Consider the following 9,862-nt stretch of genomic DNA (forward strand, 5'->3'; position numbering starts at 1 on the left):
GTGGCCAGTGAGAGCGTAGGTAGGGCCCCTAGCGCCCCTTACAGCCGGCCCTGCCCAGCCTTTGGAACCCGAGTGCCTGGGAAGACGCCAGGGCATGGGGCCTCTGGAGACTCCTTCCCAGTTTCCTGGCCTCACTTAGAGCCCAAACCCAGGGAGTTAAGGGGTACAGGTGGTGGAGTTGGGGTTCTGGGCCCCTGCTATTCTCTTCTCCCCCTGATACCTGGTTCCAACCCAGCCAGGAAGGTGTTAATCAGGACGATTGGGGTCCTCCTCAGCCTACCTGGGCAATCCCATCTGCTCCTATGTGGCCCCGAAACCTGGACTGGGCCTCCTTCTTCCAGCCCCCTCTTCCTGTGCTCTCTCCTCCTTTACCTGGCCCCTGACCCACACCCCAGTGTCCATCCTGTCCCTGTTTCCAGTGAACCCCTTAAGGCTAATGGGTTGGCACAAATGCCTGAGCATGGGACCCCTCCCAGGGACACTCACTGACAACGAGAACCCTGCCGACCCATGAAGGGGAGGCTGTGGGGATGGACCGCAGGCCACACGATAGGCCGGGGATGGAGGTTTTTAGGCACAGTCCTTTCTGGTGCCTCTCAAGCCCCGTATGACACTGGTTCCAGACACACAGCTCTACAGGCCTCTCCCTGGTGTGACCCCACAGGCACCACGCTGACTCTTGGCTTCAGGCACCCTCCCTCCCTCCCCCAGCGTCCTTGGTGCCCACTTCTCTGCTGCCCACCTGGAGGCCTAGGCAAGGAACAGCCCAGCCCCACCACTCCCACGCTGTCCCTTTAGCCCATGGGGATAGGAGATGGGACTCTTGGGTTCAAGCGCTGCCTCCTATGGGAACCCAAGCAAGGCCTTTCTGCCTTGTGGGTCTTGGTTTCCGCATCTATAAGACACGAGGGTTGACTAGATGGTCCCGGAGTTCCCTTCAGCTCTGATGTCCTGAGAGTCCATTCATCCCATGCCCAGCTTCCCTCATCCCACTGCTCACTAATACAGCCTCTTGCCCCAGGCCGTCTTGGCTCTGGGGTCACCCTGTTCAATCCTGTCACTCCAAGTCCACCCTAGTCCTTCAGCGTTGGGCTGTGATGTCTGAGCCCGGACCCTTGCCTCTGCGGTGGGAAAGGTGAGAAAGGTGATCTCACCCCGAGGCCCAGCCAGCTGCCCGGCCTTTGCCCACATGGGAGCGGGCCCTGCATGCGAGTCCCTCCTGCTGCATGGGGCTCCTTAGCCCACTGACCCTCCTGTGCCTGGGTGGAGACCAGGCCCCACCCTGTCTGCTGCCCAACGCCATTCCCTTCCTGTCATGCATGATGGTGGTGTTTCTACTCCGTCTGGTCCTGTGCCTGTGTCTGAGACAGTCTCTGTGTGGAATTTGCCTTAAACTGAAGTAAATTTGGTTCTTTTACTAAAGTTCCTTATTTTCCTTTCTCCTGGGAAAAAGAACACAGAGGTTGCTGTTTGACGGAGTCCAGGTTCTTTTCTCTCCCTTCCACGCTTTTGTTCAGCAAGGATTTACCGAGCGACTGCTGTGCGCTGGGGTCTGTGCTCGGCACCGGGCACACAGCAACGAACAGAACACAGGCCCTGGCTCCACATGGAGCTTACAACAAACACAAACAAGACAGGAGAAAACAGCATGTAAACAAATACCGTGTTTCCCCGAAGATAAGACCTAGCTGGACAATCAGCTCTAATGCGTCTTCTGGAGCAAAAATTAATATAAGACCCGGTATTATTTTACTATAATATAAGACCAGATATAATATAATATAATATAATATAATATAATATAATATAATATAATATAATATAATATAATATAATATAATATAATATAATATAATATAATATAATATAATATAATATAATACCGGGTAATATAATACCGGGTCTTATATTAATTTTTGCTCCAGAAGATGCATTAGAGCTGATTGTCCGGCTAGGTCTTATTTTCGGGGAAACATGGTAGCTAAATAACATAATTTCAGGTGGTGATAAGAGTTACAAAGAAAAATTAGAATAAGAGGATAGCGAGTAACAGGGTGATATTTTAGATGCAGTGGTCAGGGAGGCCCTCCCTGAGGACGTGACAGTTGAGATGAGCCCTGAGGAAATGGAGAGGGAGGCATGCCAGTATCTGAGGCAAGAGGGCTCCAAGGAGAGGGAAGAGCAAGTACAAAGGCCCAGAGGTGGGAGCTTGTTTAGTGTGTTTGAAGGACAGCAAAGAGCTGGTCGGAGCTGCATAAAGGAGGAAGTTAGGAGATTAGGTGAGGGAGCTGAAGAATCCAGAACGCATAGGGTCGTGTAGGCCATGGTAGGGCCTTCAGCACGACTCTGAGTGAAACAGGCAGCCATTGAGGAGGTGAAAGAGGTAACGTGATCAGATGATTCTCTAAAATAAGTGGGTCACTTTATTGCACTTGATCACTCACTCACTCTCAACAAGTATTTACTGAGCATTAGTGCCAGGACCTGCTCAGGTTTGGAGACACTGACTCACACACACAGTTACACCCTTGGGGCTGCCCCCTGCTCTGAAGCAGTGAGCAAGGAAATCCTACAACCCTGGAGTGCCAGTGCCAAGCCAGTGGGCGGGTCCAGGGATTGTGGGCACCAAAGGATGGCTCACAGGCCTGAGCCCAGGATGGCTTACTCCTCCTCTTTGTGAGGGGACCATCATTGCTTCCTTACAGGATTATTGTGTGGTCACATGGAGTGACATGTAGCTATGCACACGTGAAGTGTGTGCCACGCACAGGGCCTGCTACACTTTAAGTGCATGATAAACACCATTTCCCTCCTTGTCCCTCTTTATATATAAATCCCTGTGGCCATCAGGGACCAGGATCACAGGGAAAGGGAATTTCTCCCTTCTCTGGGCAAGTTTGCTCTCAGATTAGACCTCCAGGCAGCCATTCTCAATCTGCACATCACAAGAAATGCGGAACTAATTCTACCAAAGTTTGAGACGTGTTTAATTCTTTGGATCATACAGTAAATGAGAGCCGATTCACGGCTGCCTCTATAATTAGCTGCCCCTCTGATTTGCATTCCGATACGCTTTGAGTGGGAACCGGGTGGGGTCACAGCTGTGGAAGAGGGAAGTTCCCATAACCAGCTTGTTTTCCCTCTCCTTGGGCGCCTGTGGGAAAGCTTCAGAGGAGATGCCCTCCTGGCAGGGCAATCGAGGCTCAGAGCCGCTGCCTCAGGGCACCGAGGGCAGCTTTACTGTGCTCATTGCCGTAACTCCTCTCGGGTTCTTTTCCAAGGTGTGTTCCACAGGACACTGGTTCCCTGGCATGGATTTGGGGAAACTGCCTGCTCAGAGCCCCTCTCAGAAAGTCCCTATGGCTGTTAGGGTATTCGAGGCTCTAAGTCCTGCAGCAAAGGGAAAAGGGAACAGTTTGATTTGATTCAACCCAGTGTTTCCCAAGCTTTTTGACCACGGAATCGGTGTGTGTGTGTTTAGCTGTAACACTATTACCAAGCTGACCACGTTGTCTTGGGGATTTCAGTAGAGACAATCTCCTTGGTTCCCAGGACAACACACAAGCCTGAGGCCTGCTCCCAGGAGACCAGAGGGAGGGCATGGAGATGGGGTAGGAGAAATGGAGACCTCCAGTTGGCTCTGGAGAGAAGGAATGGGCCTCAAAAGGGGCCCCATACGCCACCCACACCGGAAAAAGAAACCACCGAAAAGAAAGGAGGGCATTCAGAAATCCACAGGCCCAGCTCAGGGCGCCGTGGTTGATTTTATTTGTGTTCCCTTATTGGGCTGAGAGGTGTGTGTGTGTGAAGGAGCTGGGGGAGGGCAAGCGGAGAAGGTAGAGGCAGCTGAAGGGCTCTCCTGGGCTCTGAGCCCTCACCCAGGCTGCGACTGACCCCTCTCCTCACCCCATTCCATCCCCAGGGCTTCAGGCTGTCAGCCCCAGATTAGTCCTCTATCCACTTTTCTGCCTTTGGAAGTCCCTTTGCCACTCTCTCATCCACTCACCTCAAATGCCCCTGAATTAATAAAAATAAAATAATAGTAGTAATGACCAGCACTCATACGCACTCACTAAGCACCAAGCATTCTTCTAAGCAGTTGGTATGTGTTAAGTAAGCTTCTCTTTGTAACAGCCCTGGGAAGAAGGCACTTTCATAATCCTGTTTTCCAGATGAGAAAACTGAGGCATAGAGAGGTTAAGGGACTTGGTGAGTCATACAACTAGAAGGAGTAGAGCCTATAGGTGTCTGAGCCCCAAGGTGGAATGGGAGCATCGACCCAGTTGCCATTTAGTTGCTATGTCACCTTTGCTGGGCTACCTGCCCTTTTTGGATCTGTCTTCCCACGAGTAAAATGGACAGGTGAGTTCTAGTATCACTAAGGTCTTCCCATCCCTCTTGACTCTCAGCCCTCCCATCAGCATCTCCTCTCAGACCCCCGCCAGATCCCATAGGCCTCCTGGGGCCCTGTTATGACCAGGCTGGACACACTTCACCACCATACCAGCCCCTCCCACACCCCTCAGATTCCTGGCTGCCATCGACCTTACAGAAGAGGTCCCTGAGCTCTGTCTGGAAGGAGAGAAAGAGGTAAAGCAGAGGGTGGGGCTGATGGCACAAGTGGAGTAGGGCAGGATGGTGCAGAGGCTGGATGCCACAAAAGCCATAGACATGGCAGGCAGGCAACCCATGGCCACCACATAGCCCAGTGTGGAGCAGGGCACCCACATCAGCACAAAGACCACCAGCATTAGGGATGAGCCCTGCCTTCTGGTGCTCCTGGATGCTTTCCCCCATGGGACCACGGGGCTATGTCCTCAGGAGCCAGCCCACGTGGCTGAAAGAGCAGCCCAGCATACATGGCAGGAAGGCGAGGGCTCCCAGTGGGGTGAAGTAGCAGGAGGTCCGAGCAGGGCTCAGGAGCGAGACGAGACGCAGGCCCGGGCCCCCTCCACGACCACGTGCTGGAACAACGAGTTGGACAATGACGCAGTGAGGCCCAGGACCCATATGGCCCCACAGAGCAGCAGGCAAGCACCCCAGCCAGATGGGAGGACCACAGCAGGCTGGACCACTGCCATATGGTGCAGAAGAGCTGTGGCCTCCATGCTGTAGAAAGTGCTGAATATAGTGGCACTGTTGGTGGCCTGGCTGGTGGTGCAGACGGCGGGGCCCGGCCACCCGTCGTGCTGCAGGAAGCTCAGCAGCAGCACGGGCACCACGCAAGCCAGGAAGAGCCGGTCTGACAGCATGACGTCCACCATAAGGCTGTTGGTCAGGGCAAGGAGCAGGCGGGGGAGGCCCAGGCCCCGGCCGCCACCACAGCATGAGTCCATTGGCCAGCAGCCCCACAGCAGGATGAGGCCGCAGAGCCCGGCAAAGACGAGTCAGAGCAGTCGCTCGGGTGTGACAGTGAGCCTGGCAGTGAACATGGCATTGGGCTCCAGTCTGGGCTCCATTCTCCCGCTCCAGGTACACAGGACAGCGTAGAAACCAGTCTGAGGGATGCCTCCCTCTTTCTCTGTTGAGTCCCCTCCTTTCCCAGACCCCTGCCTGCAGGGGGTGCCCTTGGCATGCATTAGCCCCTTTAGACCTTACAACAACCTGATGTGATGGGCTCCGTCAATGCCCTGGGTTCAAATCCTGACTCTGCTACTTGGTAGCTCCATGACCTTGGGAAAGTTGCCTGATGTTTCTCTACCTCAGTTTCCTCAACTATAAAGTGAGGAAATAAAGAAAATAAAACAGATGTCAACAGTAACGCTCACTAATAAATATAAAATGATAATAGTAGGCAAGATTCAGGTTAATTATTATTTTCTTTTTCATTTCTTTATTTCTAAAATTTCTGCAGGGAGTATAAATTGAATCTGAGATATATATATATATATATATATATATATATATATATATGGTTTTTTGTTTTTTTGTTTTTAATTTTATTGGAGAACAGTGTGTTTCTCCAGGGCCCATCAGCTCCAAGTAATTGTCCTTCAATCTAGTTGTGGAGGGCGCAGCTCAGCTCCAAGTCCAGTCACCGTTTTCAATCTTAGTTGCAGGGGGCGCAGCCCACCATCCCATGTGGGAATTGAACTGGCAACCTTGTTGAGAGCTCGCGCTCTTATCACCTGAGCCATCTGGCCACCCCTGGTATGTATGTGTATATATGTGTATATATATATATATATATATATATATATATATATATATATACACACACACACACACACACACACACACAACACACACACACATACACACACACACACACAACACACACACACACACACATATGTATATCCTCAAATTAAAATCTGCCTAATTCACGGACAGGGCAAGGTTTTGTTTTAATCATGTATATGCAAGGGCTTTGAGAAGGTATAAAGCCCCTACCAGTGCTTCCCAAGCTTGTCTGCACATTGAGGTCACCTGAGGGGTTTCAAACATACTAATGCATAGGCCCCATGCCCAGAGGTGCGATTTAATTGGTCTGGGCTTTGGCATTTTTGAAAGGTCCCAGGTGACTAAGGGGCAGAACAGCTTGCGAAGCATTGCCGTCTACAGTTGTGTGGAGAGTGGGGGAGCTGCTGCACCCCAGCTGTCAGATCTTCCTCCTCGCCCCTAATCTATCCCACATGCTGAGGACATGAGGAGCCAACTGAGAGGACTCAGGCTGGGAGATGGGAGTTGGCCCAGGGGCTGGTGTTGCTATCTGCCACCCTGCAGAGCAGGCTAGGACTCCCTCCCAGCTTTAGTGGGGCGAGGCTTGCCCATCACTCAGGAAATAAATATTTCCTGAGGTTTACCCTGAACCAGGTCCTGGAGATCCAATAGCAAACAAGACAGTGTAGTTGGGTTCCCATCCCCTTTTCTCTTACAGTGGGGGCAGGGCCTGGAGAGACCCCTTTCAAGCTGACTCAGAGCCAGGTCTGGGGTTCCCCTGACCCCTTCCTGCAGAGCCTCCCTGGGGGACCTGCTTGGTCTCTGGGGCCCCATGGCAGCAGCTTGCCTGACGACAGCTGAGAAGAGACCAGAGAGGTGGCCTCTGCGAATTCTGCCACCAGCACCCCTCAGCCTCGATCCAGGGGCTGCAGGGAAAGGAGGGACGGAGAAACCACCCCCAATACCCCAACTGCCCTGGACGAATGCTGTAATCGAGCCACTCTTTCGGCATTTGTCATTGCGTTTTTATTTCTTTGACCCGGCTTAGGCCTGCCGGCCAACGGCATGACTAGAGAGGAGGGAGGGAAAAGGAGAGGGGAAGAAGAAGGGATGGGGAGAGGGAAAGAAAAGCTGAAGGGAACTGGCCCCACTCCACCTAAGAATCCGTACCTTCCTACACATATAAGGAGCTCCACACCTTGATGGTTAATCTTGTGGGTGCTGGAGCCTGGGTTTAAAACCCCACTCCACCACTTGCTGTGGACAAGTTACTCAGTCCTCTATGCCTCACTTCCCTCAACTGTAAAATGGGGATAAGAACAGGCCCAATCTCGTGGGTTGATATGAGGATTAAATAAGGTAACATAAGTGCTCAGAACAGTGCCTGGCACATAGTAGGTACCTGGTAAATGATGGCTGTTGTTCTGCTCCGGCCCACCCTCAGTTCCAAAAAGCTCTCTTCCCAAACACCCCTGCCAGGCTCTATTTCATCCCCCTGCCCTCCCCTCCCCTTCTCACTCCACACCCTGAGCCCCATCAGCCCAGTCCTTCCTTCCTTCCTTTCTTTTTTCCCCATCTCTCTTTTCTTAATCAATCTCAAGCTAACTTGTGACCAGAGCCCCCTTGGCTGACATGCCCTGAGAACTCACCACTTGTCTGGAAGTTCACTCTGAAGTCTACCTTGAGTCCCTCCTGCTTCTGTGCACACCTGCCTTGTACTTCTCTGAGGTTCCGAGTTCTGCTTGCTGACTTGGAGTCCTCTGACATGGGGAAAGGCTGGAGGCCCCTCCACAGCTGTACTCTGCACAGAAGCTGGATCTAGCCAGAGAAAGCCAAGAGAAGATTCTGGGCAGGTGTGCAGTCCCGTCTAGCACCCCACCTCTAGGGAACCTGAGTTAGCTGCCTGAGGCCAGGGCAAGGCTGAGAGGGGAGGAGCAGACCCAGGGGCCACTTCTGTACTGGGTCTCCCCAAGGACAGGGGCTCCATCCGCAACTTACAGACCCACGGAACAGAGATGTTGGTGCCTGCCAGGTACCCAGACCCCAAAGAGAGTCATTTGGTCCTGGGTCCAGCATCACGCACTTCAGCCCACCTCATCCTGTCTCTGCGTCTCTGTGCCTCTGTCTTTCTGTGAGCAAACTACAGCCTAGAAACTACTCAGAGCAGGGGGAGGCTTGTGGGCCAACAGAGAAGACCCAGAAAGGAAGAAGACACTGGGAGTAAGAGAGAATCAGTGGGGGGCCAGCAACAGAATGGGCTGGATCATGGGAATCCTCCTGCGTATAGTCTAGAGGTTGAAAGGGGTCCACCAAGGACATCTGACCCAAACTTTGGTGGTCTCTGATGCGACTCGTCTGCATCTCACCTCTTGCCAAGTGTCACCTGGCTTCTGGTCGTATGTCTCTAAGTGACAGAGAGCTTACTGCTGCGGAGGCATCCGTTTTAGAAATGAGTAGACGGGTAGGGGCCCAGAGCGCAGACTTTGATTAAATGAGTAGGAAGGCTCCGTTCTCCATCTCCTGCCCTCCCTCTTTCTCCTTCATTCTTTCCCTCTGCACCTCTGTTTCTTGAGGTGCCTTTGCCTGTCTCTCTATGGCACTGTGGTTTCCTCTGACTCAGCTGAGGAATTCACCCAAATGATGGCAAAGCACCGAACTCAGTGCCCTGCACACCCTGGACCGCGGTACGCGGTGAGCATGGTTGTGGTTACCAGTCAGATGACACAGACGACATTTGCAGCAAACAGATGACGGGAGATATCCAACACCGATAGGCTGTCTCTCTGAGTCTCTCAAAACAAGCTCCCCAAGGGCACTGAAAACCCCAGCCTGGGGTTATATAATGTGCAACCACCTTTTGGGAGATGAATGTTGCACAACTCTGGGAACTCTCACAAAAGCTCCAAGAGGAGCCCATGAGTGATGGGATCCAGTTTTCCCGGCTGTTCCCCAGACCCCCACCTGTCACATCCCAGCTGCACACAGAGACCAACACCTCAGGCCAGAGGGCTGCACCAGGGGACACCACAGCATCGGGGCAGGGGGTGAGCTCCCTGCATGTGACCCCTTAGAGGCAGATCTTCGGGAAAGGGAGCCGGGGAGCGGGGCCTGTCAGGGCATCAGAACATTTCTCTTCCCCAGGAATCGGATTCTTGCGCCTGTGCCTGCAAACAGCTGCAGTGAATGAGACAAAGTTCACCGGCTTTGCCCGGCATGCAACAGTGGGACTGCTTTAATGAGCAGAGTACTTGGTAATTAACAGGCGAGAGCAATTAGTAATCAGCACCAAAGCAAGCTTTTTGAAAAGTTTCTCTCCCTCCATCCCAACATTTATGTTTATCTCTGATCATACAGGACTATCCAGTCATTGTAGAAGGTCTGAAAATACAAATATGAATAAAAAGGAAAAAAACACCCCTCCCACAGTCACCCTACAATTTCACCACCCAGACATGTGTGGCTGATATTGTGGTGTATTTCCCTTAAGTTGTCTCTCTAGACTTCTCCTTTCTTTAAAGAGTCCCCACCCCCACCCCAAGACTTACTTGCTCAGCAAAATCCTTCTTCGGGGAACAAAGAGCAGTGTCAGTGCAGCCCCTGCCCTGGGATCTGAGTCCTGACCTGAGGAGTGTTCTCCTGAACTTCCGAGCTGGCCCTCTCTGTCATTGCTGTGTCCAGGCAGGTGGGACAGGAGCTGAGG

At 52.4% G+C, this 9,862-nt stretch overlaps 1 pseudogene; it reads right to left on the reverse strand.

Moving 5' to 3' along the window:
- Positions 1-156: 156 nt before the first annotated feature.
- LOC109450893 (uncharacterized) lies at positions 157-5,441 on the reverse strand (annotated as a pseudogene).
- Between the last annotated feature and the right edge of the window lie 4,421 nt (positions 5,442-9,862).

The sequence above is a fragment of the Rhinolophus sinicus genome, chromosome 2 (assembly GCF_057876585.1).
Source record: "Rhinolophus sinicus isolate RSI-liver-muscle chromosome 2, RSI-T2T, whole genome shotgun sequence".
In the NCBI taxonomy this organism is placed as follows: Eukaryota; Metazoa; Chordata; class Mammalia; order Chiroptera; family Rhinolophidae; genus Rhinolophus; species Rhinolophus sinicus.